The sequence below is a fragment of the Corapipo altera genome, unplaced genomic scaffold (assembly GCF_003945725.1).
Source record: "Corapipo altera isolate COAL_440 unplaced genomic scaffold, ASM394572v1 55, whole genome shotgun sequence".
NCBI classification, from domain to species: domain Eukaryota; kingdom Metazoa; phylum Chordata; class Aves; order Passeriformes; family Pipridae; genus Corapipo; species Corapipo altera.
In genome coordinates, this window is record NW_020884882.1 from 10,981,973 (window position 1) to 11,003,215 (window position 21,243).

General features: G+C 45.3%; 1 protein-coding gene across 3 annotated transcripts in view; it reads right to left on the reverse strand.

The window, feature by feature from the left end:
- PRICKLE2 (prickle planar cell polarity protein 2) overlaps positions 1–21,243 on the reverse strand; it is a 104,226-nt gene that overhangs the window by 56,255 nt on the left and 26,728 nt on the right. The window contains exon 1 of one of the 3 annotated variants that reach the window (XM_027640642.1): positions 866–982. The exons of the other annotated variants lie outside the window; for them this stretch is intronic. The gene's annotated coding sequence lies outside the window, so the exon portion shown is untranslated. Of the gene's footprint in view, positions 1–865; positions 983–21,243 lie in introns of those variants that run through there. 3 annotated transcript variants of the gene reach the window in all.

A 21,243-nucleotide genomic window follows, 5' to 3' on the forward strand; every position in this document is an offset into this window, starting at 1 on the left:
GAAGAGGGAAAGAATCCTAAAGCACACAAATAATTTGCACTGCCTAAACAAAGGCAAACAGAGGATGCTGTTAAACCCCCCTGCACAGCAAACAACCCCAGGAGCTCTGCCCAGAGCAGACATCCACAGACTGTGGGCTCCTTTGCCTCTCCAGCAGGAATAAACCCTTGTTTCCAACCACAACTATGGTTTGTTACTAACACAGCCTCCTTCTGTTTAATTCCTAAATTATCCTAAAGCAGTTGAATTCAGCAAGTTGATTAAGTACTTAAAAGACTTTGTTTCCTTCAAAAGAAGCCTTTGTTTTGCCTGAAAGAATATTGGACTTTTTCTCCTGAATTCATGCTAACAAAGGCATAAGAAATCCAACATCTCAAAGTTAAAAATACCCCTTTATCCTGCATTTAACACAGCTGCCAAAGGTACAAAATTTGCATTTTGTCATTCCACACAAATCCTTGCAACAGCTGAGAAGACACACAGCACGTTTGGAAACCCGGAGCTGAAGATAAGCTCCAGCCTCCCGCAGGGTTTTACTCTTCAGGGGTTTTTCAATAGAGTGAAAAAGCAGGAGCAGCTCAGGGGCTGGTGACAGAAGTCATGTTTGCATCAAGGAAAAGTTCTCCTGTGTCCAGATATTAGCAGAAGATACAGCACATGCCTGCTACTGGGGGAATGGCGGGGCTGTGCCTGGCCCCCGGCAGCCCCTGCCTGCCCCTGGGCTCTGCCTGCGCCGAGAACCAGCGCTTGCAAAGGCAGGCAGCAATCAGGGCTGAAAAAGAAAATCATTTCCTAATGCAAACATTTGTACAGCATTAAAGCGGCTTATACTTTCAGATGCTATAAATCGGGCGCGACTACTTACCCCGGCTAAACAGGCATTCACGCGCTGGAAAAGCCCCCTGTAACGGGCGAGGGCAGAGGGAAGGACGGGCAGGACGCAGCGTGGGGCATCCTCCGGGGATGGCAGTGCCCGGGCTCGGGGGCTGCCTGCCTTGCGCCCCAGCAGCGGCTGCGGTCATCTGGGGAGGGCAGGTCCCCGCCGGCTGCCCCGGCTGGCGGAGCGACGCCCACCGCAGTTTTAGCTTATTGGTGAAAATCTTAAGCCCTGATCCAATCCTGTCCCTTTACCCAAATGTAGCTCTTTGCAGAGCCAACATCCCTTCCAATTTTGACTAGTGGTATGAAAGCAAAGTTACCTTGCCAGTATATAAATCACATGAAGAGAAGCAATAACAAAAAAACCCACAAACCTCTCACAATTTGCTTCGCTCTTCCTCCCCAAAAAAGTTTCTTATCTACCTACTTGGAGAAGACCACAGCTGTGTGAGAGTGCTGAAGAAAGCAGGCAACTCTCTGCCTATATCACCAGATCAAAAGTCAGTAAACTAAATATCAGGATGCCAATAAAACCAGTATGTGTCAGAACGCCTGCTGGTACCGCTGTCACATCTGGGGCAGGACTGTAACATGTATGGAGGAGGTTTGCAGAAACAGTCAGCACATGGTTCCTAAAGTTATACTGAATTTCCCAAAGGTAACTACTGAATCATAAAGCGCTGCTGGCAAACAGCCTGGCTGGCCAAAACATATGGTTTGCTTTCTTTTTTCAGCCTGGTGCAGACATTGACTGTAGGACACGTCTTCCTCTGTACACACAAATCTAGATGTGCAGCCATGATGCTCACTCTTGACACTCGGGCTACATTGGGTCTGCTGGCAGTGGGTCAGAAAGCAAAGGGCTACACCACGGGCAGCTGCCTGCTGCAGGCAGCAACCTGGAATCCTGCCTTCATCCACAAACAACGGACAGTCAGGGATAAAAGCCTCTCGTGCAACAGCACATTCCTGCACTCGGTTACAGATGTGCAACCCTGGAGCAGCTCCAGGGTGTGGGCTGGCGTCTGGGTGAGCTCTGAATGCACACACACAGCCACCCCGAGCGAGGGGGGAGCCAGCGGTCTGCGCTCCAGGTGTCCCGGCAGACAGGCAGCAGGATCCAGATGTGGGCAAACTGCCCCAGCCCTCGCACAGGCTAGCAATTCAATGAGGTCTATTCATGGAGGAGTGAGCAGGGCTTCAAGGGACACAGAGGAAGCGCTTTTGAGGAGTATTCCCATTGTAAGCTCAAGAACCCCCTTTGCATTCTAGCCCCCTCCACCGCTGCAAGCTTTAAATACAGAAATAATCAAAACATACGTTAGAAGAAGAATTTAGACCTTGGCAGTGTTGATCTAAGAACCATCCCACTTGGGAGTGGGGCTCGAAAAGTGCGGGCAGCCTCAGGGAGGGCTGAGCCTGGCTCTCCAGGAACAAAAGCAGCTTACAAACCAGGTTTGCCACGTGAGAGCCTAATTAGAGACCGAAGCCCACACAGCAAACAGACAGACTACAGAGGAAATTGGAGTCTAATTTACATGGAGAACGATTACTTACTGCAACCAATTAGTGTCAAGCTGACTGACAGAATACCCAAAATATATTCTCCCCACCCTCCTCTGCACGTCTGAGCTTTCCTTGCTTGTTATTTAACCTGGGTAGTTCAGTAGGTGAGCAGTAGCACCTCATCACTAGACATGGGACAGAAAACAGAGACCTTTCTGAGCTTCCCCACAACAAACACAGAGCTAGAGCCACCCACGTGCCACCCAGTGCCAACCACAGCCTCAGCCGAGCCAGGGATAGCAACAGCAGAGAGCAGTGCAATGTACTTTCTTTCCTGGTCTTAAATCCTTAAATGGCATCCTGAAGGTCACAAAATTAATTATTTAAGAGAGGTGCTCCCCCATTCCTGAACATGTATTCTGCATAGGGGTTTTCACACCCTCATTTGCAACCATGTGACAGAACTTCAGGTAAAGGTTGTGTCCCTGTTTCCTTTCCAACGTGCTCAGGCTGTGGGTTTGGGGTCTCAACTCACGTTGCTGGCCTCTGCCACAGGAGAGCACCATCCACAGCACTGCTGCTGCTACTCAGGACACTCAGCTCCTGCTCATCTGCTCATGAAACAGCCCTTTCTTTGCAGACCAGTCCTCCCTCTCTGGTCATGCTGTTCCCCATGCACTGGCAGGACCATTGCTTCTCAGTGGGGAAATGGAGAATCCCACTGCTGCTGGAGAGAGCCAACGTGGACAGAAAAACTCCTCCTTGGCTGCCACAGCCCAGTGGTGCCCAAGGTCCCACCAGTGCCCGTGCTGGGGAAGGACATTACCTTTGTTCAGGGCTTCTCTCTCCAGGTGCCCTCGAAGAAGACAACTTCATCATGTTTTCCAAAGTACAAGCCTGCTGCTAGTTCTGCAGAAAACCTGCCCCTCCTCCCTATCAATTAGTCCCCAGACTGGTAAAAAGACTTCTAAAACTCCTGAAATGCACACATGGAACCGACCAAATGCTATTTACCTTCCTTTTACTGTAACAGAAGAAACCATTCTATCATCATGAGCAACATGCTCATTATTAACAGGACTAACTGCTGTCCTTTCCTCCACACCCTGGATATGTGCATTTGGAATGCACAGTGACAACAACATTTCAATGCAATTTGCTGTGCTATTCTTCATAAATTCTTAAGGACAGTCTGTCTGGGCAGCGTCTCTGACTATTCATCAGGCAGCTCTTGTGTACATATGCTCAGGCACCCAGGGACCACATTTTGGATATTTAAGACCAGGCAATCAACCCTTCCTTTGAAAAGCACCAGTATAAAGCATATTTAAAGACTTTATGGTTCTTCTGTATGGATGAGATAAGCTATTCTTTTAGTCTCTGCAGGCTACATGGATATATGGTATTTTAAAGGAAACTTACTCTAAAAAAGAAAACTCAAAGGAAATGTTTGGTGGAGTATCTAGTAGCTGTTTGATAATATCTGGAGATAGCCAGGACCTCAGATGGGGTAAAGCATCAGCAGGGATCCTTTGAATTTCAGCTCACTTCAAGTCATAAGTGCTAAAACAACTTACACCGCAGGAGCACCATCAAGAGAGGTAATGCAGGACATCTCACCTGGGTCTTCTTTGGGTACAGACAAAACATCAGAAAGGCTGCAACTCCTGGTGGCTCTAGTCTCCTTCTTGGTTAAATTAAAAGTCTCCATTAATTACTAAGTGGATGCAATGAAAATGCACGTGTGCTCATGCTCAGAATTAGGCTGTTAATCTGGTGTTTGTGCTCCTGGAGTTTATCTCCTCCACACCTCCCTTCTCCCCTGGGAACTGACTCGCTGACACTTTATCTGCAGCTGCTCCAAGGACAACACACACTGCTTGGTTTTTAAATTCCCCTCCAGTGCTATGCCCCGAACCAGCTCTTCAGAGAGGGAGCCTCCACCAGCTGTAATTCCCATTAATTCCTCTTACGATTAACAGGTCAGCTCACTCCACCCCGATGACAGTGCGCTTCGGAAGTCCAACTCTCTATCAAAATTATCTATGCATGAAAGACAATCATTATAGGAGCAAGCGCCTTGCTGAGACTTTTATCAGCTGTGCACTTGCTGCTCACTGTTGTGCCGCTAATGGCTTTATAGAGAGTGGGGAAAGCTTCAGCCTCATCTCTCTGTGGTGGCTCCAGGCACAGGAACCTCTCTGCGCTGGGAGAGATGTTGATTATAAAGCTGTAGAGGCAATCACTCCTGGAGAGGGGCAAGGGCAGGCAGGAGCACAGGGAAATTAGAGAAACCTTCTTCTGAGTGTATCCCATTAGGGCTGGTGGCAATTACGTGTGCTGATCAAGGAGGTGGGCTTCCCAGAACCCCCTCTGAAATTACCAGGAGGGGAGGGGAGGGAAGGTGAGAAAAAGAAGGAAAAAAGGAGAGAAACAGAAGCAGCAAAATAACCCTCAACAACGGCAGCAGACATCCCCCAGGTGGCTGGGAGTGGGGCACAGGGGAGCAGCCTCCTCCCTGCAGGCATCCCAGTGCTGGTGGTCACTCAGAGGAGATCCACAGAGATAAAAGGCAGTAAGACCAGTTGGAAAATGCTTGTAAAAATGCTAATGGTTTTAGGCCCTTTTAAACGACCTCCAGCACTGGTAAATCACTTCTTTTATTTGCTTTCTGGTGGGATTTGCTTAGGTTTGAGCTCTCCATGTTTACGCTGATATGCTGCATGTCCTGGTATGCACGTCAGTGCCAGCCTGGACCAGTGAGCAAACCCACGATGCAGCCACCACTGTCAACCTCTACAGACCATTCCTCCCCTCACCCTTCCACTTTTTTCACTGGTTGCACAGGAAGAAATGAAGAAACCAACTTAACAACATCTTCCTTTCAATATGCACTATTGGGAGCTATTGTAATAATAAAAACCAGAAGGAAAGGCAAGAACTTTCATTGCAAGCACTGTGCAGCCTTGCAGTCCTGACCCCGAAACACCTGACAAGGTGACACATTATTAAGAAATATCCATATTAATCCCAACTGTAAAGCTCAACATTCAGCCAATTAAACTGCCTGAGTGGCTGAGTGCTCCTGGAGACCTTTGTACTCTCCTTTTTTTCTTTTTTTTTTTTTTTTAATGCCCTCTTAGGGAAAGGAATGGCTTCTGCAGAGATGAGCCACCCAGCTCCTTCCAGCCTCGCCTTGTGTGTATAAAATGTTTTTGGCTGCTTTCAAACACTGCACATTAATCTGCGCGATGGAGCCTGTCTCCTTCAGCGTTCGATGATTTCTCTTCGAGGCGGGTAAGACAGAGCTGTTCCACTTGGCATCACATCGCCTCCCTGCCCCCTTCCCAGCCTTTTATTTTTTATTTTTTTTCTTTTGTATTGCCAGAATAGCTTACAAGCCACCACCCCTAGCATATGTGAACCTGGAGAAGAATACATTGCTGTCAGAGCCCACAGAGGTATGAGACAGCCCAGATGCTCTGAAACAGAACTGGAAGGTTATAGTTTTAATGCTTCAAATTATGAAAAATACCATCACTCCCCTCCTGCAGCTTAGGACACATCACATCTTTCTCCCTCAACCAGTTCTCTGCCTGTGACTGAACCTGGAGTGACAGACACTGTTTCTTGAATTAAGAGCTTCTGGAAACAAACCCCAGAGAGGTCTTCAGGTGGTGATGACTGGGATTTGTTCTCGAGCAATGTGAGCTCCACTGTCCCACCTTGACGAGCTCCTGCACCAATAAATCAGAGCATCTCCCCCACGCAATGGGCTGTCTGATACAAAGCCAAGTATTTTTACTAACACCACTCCCAGGACATGCATTTTCATACCTGTCTGCCCAAAATTTACACAAGTGAGGATGCCTGTTGCTCAGGCTACTGCCAGCCAGGCACCTCGCTGGCTGCTTGCACGTGTGACCCCTGCCACGGCCAAAGCACATTCTGAACTACCCACAGGCCACCAGAGCCTAGACTGGTGAATCATGACATTTCTTCAAGTCTTCATTAAATACAAAAACGTTCAGTAGTTGCAGTCAACAGGCTTCCCCAGAGCAGACACTGAAGCTGCAGCCTTGTCTGCTGGGAAGTGTAACCCCGGCTGTACCCCACACAGAGGAGATACACTTCCTTGCTGGACCAAGTGGTTCCTTGCCACAAGCTATGGTGGACATTTCCCTTCTTCACCTCGGGCATTGTGCTCCATGGAAACACCCAGAGTTTGAGGAATGGAGCAGGAGCCGATCAGAGAGGGACCACAGCCCTCCTCCACTCCTGGTGGCAGCAACTGCTTGATCACACCCAGATTAACCATGGGGATGAGCTTCCCAGGAGGGAGGATAGATGTGAAGGATAAAAGCTGTCTCAGAACGTATGAGCATCCTAAACCCTAACAGTTGCTGGAAATCCAGCAACCTCAGGCTTCTGCAGCACATCTCACATTTTGGAAGCTGCAATGGGAACACCATGCACTTTCCCCTGTTTCCAAGCATCCCTAAATCCTTGGCTCCTGGCAATTCTGTGGTGATTAAACACACAGTTCTCAACACTGAAATCCCATAAAAACAAAAATCCATACGGGGAGTGTCCCTATAAACCAGCCGATACCTGCCAGCAGCTGTAATCTTGGTGCCATCAGATCTGCACAATAAATGAGTTCATTTTACTGGGGCAAGATTTTTCTACAACTAAAATGGAAACAAAAATTGGCTTGTGAAGATGAACGATGCCTGTGAAAGTTTTTTGCTGCACTTGATTAAATACAGCACACAACAAACCCATTTTTTCCTCCTTGAACAATAAACTCAATAGTCTAAAATTAAGCCCAGCAGGGTAAGCAAGATTTGTATAGATTTTGAAAGATACTGTGATTTTTTTGGAAAACCTGACCGCAATGTATACACTCTTTGCAAAATCACTGAAGTACCTCTGGCACTGAACATAAACACAGGGAAAGCTAAAAATTATGTCATGTTTTTATCTTGATACAGCCTACACCGCAAAGTACAGCCGTGGTTTGCCGTTTCATGATAAACCAACTCTTTGCTTTTGATGATTTTAGTGTGTAACCATGGACGTGAATGTACATGAGTATCATAAAAAGCAAACAGTACGAAAAAGCCCAATCATAGAAGCACACCAGCCTGAACCCCACACTTCCCAAGCAAAGAGTATTTGTAGATACCAGAATTACCATTTCTCTTCGAGACAACTGATCCCTTTCATGAAAACATAAGAAGCTCTAAAGAAATTCTGGTTGATCATTATTAAATGAATAGGCCTCACACATTTTTTTTCCGAAGAAAATGACTGAAGCTTGGCTTTAGCATAATCCTGAAGATTATTTACATCTTCTGTATTTTTTTCCACTGCTCTTGAATAATCACCGCTCCTTAGAAAACCACTGCCAGAGAAACATAAGTCTTCTTTTTTCCCCCCTCCTTTCCTCTCTCTTTTACCTGTTTTTATACATTCTTTCTTGCACAGAAGCAGTGAGGAGGCAAGCAGGCATGAGAGAAATCCCTGGGGAGTGGCTGGGAAGGGGCAGTGTGCACATTCTCAATCCTTCTCCTCAGTCCCCAGCTTCCACACATATGATGAAGGGGAGCTTGGGTTGCCTTTCAAACATTTCTTTTTTTTTTTCAACAGAAAAACCTAAGAGAGGAAAAAATTGTGACTCCTCAGAAGGCAGTGGGAGAAGAAAGGGCTCCAAAACACTGCAGTTTCCTTGAGTATTGGGATGCTTTGGGGAGGGATTCTTACAGGGATGCTTCCAGACAAGCGCTTCAATCTCTGCCTCAGCATCCTCATTGTTTCCAGTCACACAACCTCCCTCCCTCTCCTGCTTCTGCCCTATGCACTAAAACGGCTGTGCTCAGGGAATGAAAACAATTAAATACTCTTAAACAGGCAGGGCTGCAACTGGCATGGTAATGAGGTCATTATGCGCCTAAACGTGCTTTCTAAAAATAAATTACATCCAGGTATAGAGATCTCCTGGCTGCACTGTGCCCAGGGAATTGTCTTAATGCAAAATCTCTAACAGCCTGGTTTGGTTTTGCTGTTTCAAAGCAAACCTGTCCCCATCAGGACAACAAGAGGGGCTTGGCTGATGTGCAGCATCCCAAATTTCAGCTCCTCTCTGGTCAAAGGGAAGCCAAGAGACCTGGTGCTCTGAACAGCCAAATGCTGCATTATAGCCAAGGGTCACTTCTCAATGCACCAGAGCACAGACAGGCTCAGGGACCTCTGCTCCACAACCAGCTGCCATCCCAGGTCAGGACCAACATCTCATCCTGCTCAGGTGACCTGCTCCCTGTCACCATCGTGGGGACAGACATTGCCAAGGTCTTGCCTGGGAGGGATCCCATCTGGCAAGCAGCCTTGGTTAGAATTACACAGCAGCCTGGGCTGCAGAAGGCTCATTTGCAGTAATTAGAAGCATGATGTGGGCACATGGGAGACTTCAAAGGACACCAGTAGCCTCGATGGCACAAGTCTCTTTTTTTAGGGGTCAAGCAGCAAAAACTCCCCTGTGCCCTTGAGCTTCTCTTAATAAACCAAAATTATACAGAATTCTTTTTTTTTTTTGGAGGTAACCAGACAGGTCACTGCAAAACCCACTCCAGGGAAAGTTAAAGGTCAAAATTTTTATTTTAACATGTGCAATTCCCAGAATCATAGAATCATTTAGGTTGGAAAAGTCCTCTAAGATTATTGAGCCTAACCATTAACTAGCACTGCCAAGTCCACCACTAAACCATGTCCCCAAGTGCCACAAAAGACACATCCACGTGTGTTCACATCCACACATATGTTCCCTGCTCCAAGGCACAGCCATATGGGCTGCTTTGCTTCCACCAGTCTCCCAAACTGAATACAAACAAGGCTTCATGTATATTGGAATCTGTAGGAAGCTTAACATTTACTTGGCTTTTGTGTAAACACTTACGTGAATTACACAAGTTTCAGCCAAGAGCCTCAGCACCCTACTGTGCCGAGCCAGATAATTCATTACAATTAAAAGCAGAAAGAGAGGTAATCAGGCTCATCCAACACTGGGCTGGTATGGATTTGCTCTTCCAAATGGTTTCCAATTTGTCTTTGCAGCAGCTCAGCGTCTCCGGAGGAAACCTCACTGGCATTTGCCTGGTGCTCCATGGGGATGCTGCTCCTGCACCCAGGGCCAAACTGTGTACAGGACAGACCCAGGACACCTAAGTGTCCCAGCCTCAGCTGCCCCACACCATCAAGTCAGGATGTTTTGGCCTCTGCCTTTGCACCATCAGAGGCCTGTTCTCACTGAAAATCACCATGCAGGCAGGTGAGAGCTGCCCTGGGTGCAGGTTTTATACATACAGAGCACCACATCCCAACAAAAATACTTTAATAATAATAACAACAATAATAACAATAATCAACAAAAAGGCACGTGGATGTGGCACTTGGGGATATGGTTTAGTGCTGGACTTGGCAGTGCTGTGTTAATGGTTGGACTCCGTGATCCCAGAGGTCTATTCCAACCTTTATCATTCTATGATAAAAGAACTCCCCCCATAAGCAAATGCATCACCCCAAACTGCAAGGCAGCATCTATTCCCCAAGCCTCTGCCTTTCTCACTCAGTATTCATAATATGCTAAGCTATTAAAACTATCCTATGGAAAGTGCCACGGCTTACAGTGCTGCAGAGAAGTGGTGTTATCATTTGGTATTTCTTCTTTTGTTATTACAGTGAATCTTCCTACATCTCTGAAAATAATCCAATTATTGCTTACTGCTGCTAAGGTCACTGTTGCTTTGAACAGAGATTTGGGTAATACTCTGATTACTCTTAAGCAAATATTGCTGGGACTTGAGCAGAAATTTCAGAGAGACCGAAAATCCATTTAACTGGAAACCACAGATGGAAAAATATTCACACTCTAGAGGATATAAACAACAAAAAGAAGGTATCATTTCTCTGCCTTATTAGAAAAATATTGGTTTATCTGAAATCAACAGCATAGATATATTCAGCTTTTAAAACAATATATGATTTCTCATATCGTATAACCTTCAAAACATGGCAATCATCGAGTCTTTATTAAATGATCCCATATGGGTTTCCAAAGGTATTGAACTACTTAAGTGCAATATATGGAAAATAGCAGAAGGTTTGTATCACTTGTGGGAATAAAAGAGCTCCTGGAGAAAAGCAGATATCAAAGATCAATCTGTAATAAGGAAAAGGAAGTTAACATCCCTTACGGCAGCCTTGGAGATAATTTTTCTGCATTGAGCCAACGAGATAACAGCAAAATCATACAAAATTCAGATGGTGCCAAGAAAAGGTGTCTATTATATTTCTTTTGGTGCAATTAATCATGGCTTCTTTACTGTCAGACCATCTCTAGGTAATGGCAAAAAAAGGGAAAAAAAATACCCAACTCTTTTTTTTTTATTTTTCCTTAAGAAGGAATTAATCATATTGTCACTGGAAGAGGTTTTTTCTGACATTGCTTTTCTTGCATTGGCCAACCGATATTAAAAACAAAACACTGCTAGGACTTGCTGTCCTTCTGCTGAAAGAGTGGAAAGATGCTCAGATTAACTCCTGTGCATCCTGCCAGCTGGGAAGAGCCCACCTCAGTGATACCACCAGAAAACCCAAACCAGTGTCTCTGGACAAGGGGAAGGATGAAAATCTCCAACAGCTCTGGGGTGGCCAGGGCTGCCTGACCCATGGATGGCTTCTCCTTCTCCTCCTCCTCCTCTCCTCTCTGCTTGTTGGAGAGTTTCCTCCCAACACTCCCACAATACGTACATCTTCATCCCACAGCAGGGATCTGTACCAGGGTCCCAGTTGAACCCCTGCTCAGCCCCAGTGAGTTTGGCACAGGAACACCCCTGTGCCCTTTTCAGAACTGCTTTTTTTTTCCCCACACTCTTTCAGCCTCATGAGGTTTCCAGCACCGCGGGCGGATAACACTGGAGTAGGATGTCACGGTGTTACGCCTGGAGCTGAGACAGCCAGTGACACGCCACTGGGGACACAGACGGGTGAGCAGGCACAGTGCTGCACTGTCTCTCTCCTAGGAAACCTGCTCTGCCTGCCTCAGACACGCCAAAATCCCAAGGGGATAGTGAAGAGTGGAAAACACATCAAGAAAACCTATTTAAAGTGATACCCTGCTGTCATGCAGCAAAGGCAAAATGTGAGCGTGTCTCAGCCCTCCTGATGACTCTGCTCCCTCCAGGGAGCTGCCTGCCAGAGCAGGGCAAGCCATGGGGCCAGGGGAGATGCCCAGCACCAGCAACATGGCAGCACCATCACAAAGCCTAATCCTGCCTTTGCCTTCCCTGTCTTTGCCTCCTGCCTTCCCATCTCGGACCAAGAATGGGACAAAAAAAGGCTTGGAGAGGAGAGGACCACTGCTGGGGCAGCCTCTGGCTAGAAAAGACGTCTAGGGGATGAGGGTGCTCAGGGAACACGGATGGCCAGGACATGAGGAGACCCCAGACAAGGCTCATTTCCCACTGATGGAAACGTGGGGTGCCCACTCCCCTCCCAGCACTGGCCTCTCACCTCCCTCTCCCCAGCCAGGAGGCAGCGAGTGGCTGCACAGGGATTCAGGCAGGTTTGGCATCTGTTTTGAAACTCAGTCCCAGTGCTCTTCTCCTGTTTGCTTCTTAATGCTTTATTCACCACTGCCCACACCCACTCTGCAGCACAGACATCTGCAGGCTTTTAATTGCCCCTGGATTGCCTTGATTAGATGGGGGACCTTTGACTTTTCTCTCAAGAAGTATCCAAGAGACAGGCCAGGCCGTAGCCTCACAGTGCCAATTCAGAGCACTGGGCCTGACTTCCTTTTCTACACAGCAGACAGGGCTTGGGCTCTGCTTAGACCATCCCTGGGCATCTACAGTGCTATGGAATCAGCATGAAAAGGGTACAAAATACTGTCTAACAGCAACTGCACTTCCACTGGGCTAAGGACTCATGCCTCATGGCTTATTTCTACAAAACCATAAGTATGTTGCCAACTAATCCCCTCTTTCCAAAGTAATAACTATATCTGGGGTTTTTTTTGGGTTTTTTGTTTGGTTTTTTTTTTTTTTAGCACGGGACCTTCTTTTTAGAGAAAAAGCAGCAGCCTAAAAAGCTGAAAACTGACTGTTTAAGAAATAAACTGTATTGGTGCCTTAGGAAAAACACGGGATATTTTAAGCACATTAGACTGTTAGGTTAAGTATCAGCAAACAGAGAAAGAAAAACACACACAGTTTTGTGCTTCTCGTTAATGGTACTAAAACCCAGCACACAGGAAAGCCTGGGGCACAGGATTTTTAAAACCATTCTGCAAGCCACAGAATAGCCTCCAGGTTAAAAGTGCATTAGGACAATTATAATCAAAACACCCCTGTCCAGGGTGGATCCCAAATCCATGTCCAGGGATGGATTTAACTCCTCAGCAAGTGAACACAACCAAACCACACCACTGTTTTGTTGCCAGTGGCAGAATAAGTTATCCCATCTGCCTCACTGGGACCAGTGCTGGCATGGGGACCTCAGATCCACTGCTGCAGGATGCAGGCACTGCAAGGGGGGGTCCTGGCATGCCAGGGGAGACCAGTATGTCAAAATGTCCAGGCTTCTCACAGCATCCCCCTTCCAAAAACTAGCTGGGGTGAGACAGGTTGAGACCTAAGAAGTGATAGATGGGTCTGAGATAAATGAACGGATGCACCATCTGAGGAGAGGCAGAGCAAAATGCAGAGCCAGGTAGCAAGTGGTGCCTGTGATCATGCTGGTACAGCAAAGCCTTGATGCTGGTAGGGTTTTCAAGGAAGAAATAAAAAATAATAATGAAAACCCCCAAACTGAGCTGGCAGACCCCTTTCTAAAGACTTGTGTACAGATTCTGGAGGAATATCCAAAGCATAGTTGTGTTTAATACTGTATGTTTACAAACAGCACCTGATGATTCTGACTGGGTACAACACTTCCCAAATTAACTTTAGAGTCAGGAGGACCAAGAGAGGATACACTCTCATCTGCTTTTAGCCAGGCCTGTTTAAATGAGAGGAGCCTGAGGAGGCTGGTAGCAGGAAGAGAAAACAGTATGGGTGGATTTAATGCAGAATCTGTGCTGGCTCATTAGCGTGGAAACGAGTTGTCAAAGAGCTCAGGATTGCACCAAGGCACCCACCTGGCAAACTGAGCCCAGATATTTGACCCAGAGCGAATGAGACTTCACCACACATCAGCCTGATGCTGCTGGTACCGTGCCACCATGCAGACCTTACACAGACAAAACAGCCAACAAACTCCATGTATGGTGGTTTTCCAAAAAAACAGTCAAATAACCAGTTGGACAGAGCAAATGCACATTGAAGTAATGCCACTCACACCACCGAGGTTCTCATCAGGGATGAGTATGCCATGAATCACTGCTGAAGCCAAATTTAAAAGGATATTGATGGTAAGAATCCCAGGCATCCGATTTGGTGCTCAGATAACATATGGCTCATGTGAATTTTATGGCTTTTATATTAATCTGCCCAGAAAGCCATCACTTTGTGAGATTTCATGAAATATTAAAATTAATGAGGATAATTTATTTTACAACTCCAGGCAAAGGCCCTGGGAATGATGAGAACCTCCCCATTAAATTCATGCAGGTCTGTGACTTGAAGCTCTAATATCTTGCATCTGTTTGCTGAGTAAAAGACGCGATGTCTTTCAACTTGGTTATTTGATAGATTGGCCTGAATTTGCTTATTAAGGTTTCTACAATCCATTATCACTGCAGGAAACAGAGAGGGAGGAATGATAGACTGAGCATGTTTATCAAACCAGAGAGACACTCAAAACAAATCTCTATAGCCACTGCAGGAAAGCATAGGGCATCTTTATTGACAGCCCAAATGTGAATTGCACAGTTGGCTTTCAAAAACACAACAGAGGGCTATGATGTATAAGAATAGTATAGGAAAACACTGGATTTTCATGTCTTAAGATGCATACAGCAGTGCTAGAGGCATTTCTAAAGGACTCTGCTCACCTGTGTGCGTAACAGTATTTGAGATATCAGCAGGTGGCAAAACGCTCAAGCACCAATGCACAAACCCAGGCTGTAACGAATGGTGCTGGAAAGCAGATGGGGCCAAAATATTCCCTGCTATAACGATTACTGTAGAAGAGAGTGGTTTCTGCAATATGTATCCGGAAGATTCAAAGCCAACAGCTGCTGGGAACTTCGAACAACCACGGAATTCAACAGTAAATCTCTGATGAATGGTTAACACCTTGCAAATCTTTTCAAGAGCAGGGAATGATATAAAAGTAGTAGCCTATTGCAAAACTAACCGCACGCAAGATACAAAGTCAATGTTTTCACCAACTAATCACAAAAAAAAGAAGGGTTCATGCAAGGTTCCTTAGTCCAGTCAAGTGGCCCAAGGGGCAGGGGCATTGATCGTGTGAGTAATCGCGTGCGTCTCGGACCTTGGCTACGTCTGCGCACGCAGGAAGAGGCAGAGGAAGAAATCAACTGCAGCGTGACACAGTCGTGCACTGGTGTGTAACAGCCTTGGCTGTGCTCACGTCTGAAAAAGCAGTTAGTAATTCCTGTACCTTAAACACATCACGCACCAACTTCTGCAAAATTTATTATTCCCTTATTTCTTATTGCCAGTTGGGCTGACTGAAATCCTCCAAGCCTCGCGACTGAACAAATCATCCTATTAAACATGAATTGAAGGGAATGGGTGGAGATACATCTGCTTAAATGAGCACACAACTGGTAGTTACTGAACACGCAGTTATGAAAACTTGAGCCTGTATCTACAGAGATGTTTCCCATTAAGAAACATCTTGTTAATACCAAATACTCTTGGACCACTTCTCCACGATGTAAAAAAATCACGTGCAATACTACATTCCGCTTCCAAGATGCCATAAACATGAACAGCAGAAAAATAATATTATGAAAAAGGAACTTCACAGTTGGCGTTATTTGTGCCAAAACGGCTGCGCTGCAACCAAGCGCACAAACAGCACCATCCACAAAAGAGCCGTCATCTGCCCAACAGCAGCCTGCCGTCGGAATCACAATTGATAAGGACAATGATGATGATAAATGAAGTTGGACCGACAATGGTTGGCTCTGAATTACACTTTGATTCTGTTATTTCCAGCTCCCAAGGCACATATGCTCAATATATTGAGGACGTATCGTGGTGACATGTGGATTTGCGCATCGATTTCAAAGGGTACGTGGAGTCACATAAACAGAGTGGGAGCGTGTGCTCAGTCCAGCCAAGACACTCGTTCATATGCATTCAGGGATGGGAATAGGCTCATCAGCATCACTGCTTAGTTCATCCATATATTAACATCTGGATGCCAAAAGAGAATGAAAGCTGACACAAAATCCAAGTATTCCAAAACTCTGTGAGCTCGCTCCCTGGATCCTTGAAAACTAAACACTGAATTAAATAAGGTATGTCTTGACCTGAGAAGGAGAATTTTCATTTCCAGTTTAAACATGTGCTAAATTGTACAGACACATCAGTCCAGGGTGTTGACCCAATGTCTCAGCTGATGAGGGATGACCTTGCAGATGGAGTGATCACACAGCACTGCCAAAACAAAGAGAGATTTTGCTTTAACAACTCTTTTCTGGGAAATGATCAAGTGGAAACAGTCTCATTAAAGTAAGGGGGAACCAGAGAATAACAAAACAGAGGTGAAAAAAAGGAAAGCAGAAAAGCTTTCATGCACCACCAAAACACGACAAGGATGCAGATAGCCATGCCTTGCTGCTGCAAGGACACCTTGCTGGAGAAAAATCCATTGAGAGAGAACTCCAGCCCCTGTTCATCACACCCCAGCCTGGAGCCCTGTTCTCTCCCCAGAGTGATCGCAGCAGTGAACTGGCTAGGATGCAAAATTTTAGCTGGAACCAAAGAATCCTGAATTGGCTTCACAATTTTGTTTCTGGAAACCTCAGAGCAGGCCTGTCCTTCCCTCTTAAACAGCCCCGTGTTGCTTGTGCATGGTTTCACTGAGCGTCCTTGCTTTTACAGGTCTACCAGACATAACTAAGGTCAGCAAAGGGACAAACATAGTTGGGGAAGTAATTAAAATACTTGCAATGTTCCCTTAAATGTTCATTGTTGTGCTTTGCTGGAGGACACCACATGCCCTCTGCGTGCTGTGGTCTCTGGCAAAGGAAGTAAACCTGTTTCTTCCATGCTTTAACCCACAACAAATCAATCTGCATCACCACATTATACCTGTCCTGAGATAAAAGGAGGCATTTCTCCAGGGAACTACCTTCTCCTCAGCTCAACCCTTCTGGGAAGCCCCTCAACAGACTGGCTGTTCCAATGCTTACGATGATCCCAAATTACAGTTTTTTTCAGAGGTCCTGGCTATAATTTAGATGTTGACTGACCTAACACCAAACCCCTCAGCCATCACCTTTGCTGTGCTAGGGCTTGCATATCCATGCAACGCACCCTCAAGGTGTGATTTTCTGCTGGTATAACCGACCCAGGAGCAGATGTGATCCCTGCTCATGCCACGGAGAGATGAGAGGCTGAAGCTGGCGGACAGTTTGCTTTCAAGTAGCTGTTGGAGATAGAGGTGAAATCATCATGAAGCGGAGGCAGGTGTGACCAGCAGAGCTGTGGTAACTGCAAGGTGAAAAAGAGGACATACACCTCCCTACCAGTCCTCAGCCACACTGTTTTGCCAAGGAATTAGGGATAGACTCCACTCACCACAAACATGCTTTTTGTTTGCAAACTAAACTAAGGCCATGGCAAAATCTGTTTACAGAATGTCAGCACAAGTCTTTGAGATTCATTTTCTCCCCATCCAAAAAGATTAACCATAGCACCTTCGGCAGCTTACATTTCAATTAATAAGACCACTACCCTATGAATAAAACCCAATTATCAACTATCAAAATCCAAAGTTTCCTACAAGGGGGGTTTCAGCAAATGAGGAAAACAAAGTCTCATCTACTGTTAGCAGAAAGATGCTCCATCTTTACCTTCCCAGATGCTCTGGGCATTTGGCATCACAACCACAACACAGTACATCAATATACATATTATATACATGATATATTTTATCTACCAGAGCTCTGGTAGTCCTCGCAAAAGCATAGGACTATAGACCACTCATCAAGAGCAAAATTGTGTGCTATTTTCCAAGTAGTTCATGCTTCCAGTCTGCCCAGTGTAACTGTCCTGGGTGATTTAAATAAGAACTGAAAATCCTCCCACAAGACTGAAGCAGCACCATAGAATTTGTAAATACCTCGGGCTCCACGGAAGGCCGTTAATGTTAATACAGGGAATCTGTTTGATGCAAATGAAAAATGAAAAAAAAATACTCATTACAGAGTTTCTTGTAATGGCAGTGCTCAAATATAACCATAACAGTCTGCTTTTGATTAGAGCAAGCCATTTAGTGCCGCAGTTATTATTTGTTGTTTCTATGGTTCCATGGGTGCACATCACTCTTCCCAGACAACACCGAGAAAGGCTCAAACACTTCTTTGCTGAAGTAACAAATCCTGCTCGATTTCAGCAAGGTTGATCCCATGCACACCTTTGCCTTCCTCCCAGCTCCAATACTGCTTTCCCTATTGACTTGACCTCTCTTCTTTTTTCTCCTTTTTGGAGGAGGAGTGGGGTTCCCTTACACATTCAGCTGCACTGGGAACTTTCCATGTTCTCCTATCCACTTTCAGCAGAAAATGTTCTTTTTTATTATATCTGAAAAATTCATTCCTATCTTATGGAGAATTCTTTGGGGCTCATTTAAATTGGCATGGTACCATGGATGCAAAAACAAAGGGTCCAGATTAGCACCTCAAATTAAGCACACGGTCCCCATCCAGTTGACTCCAAGGCACGTCTACATGACCAGCACCCAGCAACTCTGCAGGCTGGCAAAGCCATCTTCAGCCATCACAAAAATACATTTTTCTTCAGACTTCTCAACCTGAGGCTTAATTTTTTTTTCTTTTTTTTTAAAAAAAAAAAAGAAAAAAAACCAACAAAACAAAAACCTCCAGCAATCGGTTGGGTCACAGGGTTAGAAAATGGGAGCCCAAGTTTAATTAGGCGATGGTGGTTAACGGCCCCAAAAGCACGTTGTGTGCCCAGATTTGTGACCTTGGTTCCTTGGCACGAGCTTTCGTTTGGCTGCAAGAGATGACACCAGACACACAAAAGCGGCTGCACAGCTCCAGGGTCGGTTTGTGCAGTATTAATGAAGCAATATAGATGATAAGAAATACATCCAGTGCCTGGATATACCAAATGCTCGGGGGAACTGGGCTCATATTAAACAACAAAATAGTGATCTATTGTGTAGGATGCACGTCTGAAAGAATGGTTTCCAGATGGGACCACACCACTCCTAAACAGAGATTGCAAAAACCTCTCTTTTTAAATAAAACAGAATCCAAAGAACAGTATCTGCACATATAGTACATCTATAGAACACACATATATTGCTTACATTTTTCCAAGGAGACTTTATGACAGCTTTCCTTTAATCTGTGCCTCTTTTGCACCTAGATTTCATTTTTGACCATAAGGTATTTTATCAACACAGAACGGGGCTTTCTACCTTAGAAGAACAGAATTTAAATGAGAAGTGCCACACCTTGCTTTTGCCCCACCAAATTCTCCCAGCTCTGGATGACTGGGATGGATTGTGAGGCTGGAGCTCAGACAGCAAGGAAAACAAATGTAAAGTTGTTTTAATTTTTATAGTACTTCCATGTGCCGTACATAAACCCCTACACAGGGTAAACAAACCCATTGTGGAGCTGGAGGGAGCGATAACCAGAGTACACACATCTCTATAAATATGTCAAACTATCAAACTGTCAGACTTGGCTCTTTCCTTTGCTATTTGAAAGGGACCAAACAAACACTTGGAATTAATAAAAAATCATTTAGAAAGGCCATATAATAAGAAGGCTGGTAATAAATCACGTTAGCAAAGCATCCCAGTACAGACTTGTGTGTTAGAGCAACCGATCCTGGGAGAAAAATGCTGTTCTCCACTTCTATGTAAATGTTATTAAAAACTTGCTTTGTTGCCACTGACATGTTGTTCCCAAAGCTGTTGAAAAATTTCCTTCTCATCAGTGATGTTAAAGAAATGTTCACCATGGGTTGAAATTCCCACCAGAAGTCACTCGGGTTGCTATGGGGCAGGTCACCACACCCCTGTTCCTCCTGCCCCTGGATGCTGGATGAGAGGCAAAGGGGAACCAGGACACTGAACAGCCTGACTACGATTTTACCTATTATTACAACTCCACAATTTGATTTCTACTCCACTTCTCACATCTGTTTGCCAAATCCAGCTATTTGCTTATCCGTTCCATTTAAACATTATTTTCCTCTTCGACATAAACAGTTTATCAGTGGAGAGCTACTCCACACCAAAAGAGGGCTGTGAGCAATATTCCACCCTCTTACTTATGTAAATACTGTTTATTAATGACAGACACAAAGTGCGACGCCTGAACCGAGGCCTGCGAAGCTTCGCACCCACATTTTGGCAGAAAATCCGAGAAATGTGGGAAGGTTTGATGGGGTATAAATCAGAAGGAACCCCACCTTGCTACCAAGGACCTGTTGGAGCTCCAAGATCCTTGCCATGCCAGGCAAGGCTCTCCATGCACCACGAGACACCCCAAAATGCAAAGCCATTTTCTGTGAGTCCCAAATGGTTCTAAAAAGGCAAATTTTTCCGAGTGGAAGTATCAGATTGTGGCAAGGGACAGTTTTTTGCTTTATGTCACCATTTTACCTCACAGTCAGTTGTAACCCTGCAAGAGGAGTTGAGTGAAATGACCATTAAAATATTACGGCAACAGATTTGCGCCACGGATCAGCAGCTGGGGTGATGAAAAACAATATTCCCCAGTAAAATGGTATTCCCTGAATGACTGACCAGGCAACTGATACAAGTTTGGTACCAAAAAAAAAAAAACCAAACCTAACAACCTATAGGTCAAATGACTTCAAATCCTGTCTAATCCTTGTTTACTTCACTAATGACTCCAAACTCTCTCACACTTCATCTGCATTACTTCAGTTGTTTATCAAACATTTCAATAAAGAGCTTTTTTCTTCTTCTTGTTCCTGTTTATTTCCATTTCCTATTTACAGATTTCAGACTTCAGCTTTGAACAGAGGCCCCACTTTGCTGCTTTTTCATCTTGCACCAGACGACTTGCAGCCGAACTGAAACAAGGTAACCTCTCCTCTACCTGCCCCTGGGCAGAGCCCAGAGCAAGGTGCAACTCTGGATAAACACCCTGTGAGTCACTTCAGTACTGAGGCTGGGTGAAAGCTAATTAATTGACTGTGTCTGTTCCTCTGTACTGTATTTATTCAATGCAGTCTCCCCAGAAAGGCTGGTTGCCTCATGATTACAGCATTCAGATGTTATAAGTTCATGAGCCAGAATCAGTAAACATGATGCAATTATAAAAATAAGTTGATGTGGAAAATCAATTTAAAGGGTCCTCGAGAGAAAAAGCACTTCTAGATAAAATGCCTCATAAAAATGCACATAATAGCACCCTGGCTGCAGCACAACCAACAAACCAGGATTACGTTTTATTTTGTACTGGGTGAATTACACCCTGAGACATCTGATTCTGCCTTTCCCATATAGCCCTGTATCCAAGGTTTCCAGCCCTGGATCTGGATCCCGCTTCCCAAGCCGCTTTGACTGGACCACACCAAGCACTCAGCCATTTGGAAGATGGACAGGATGGGTCCTCTCCTATTGTGCTTCTTGGTGTTTCCCAGGGTTTCT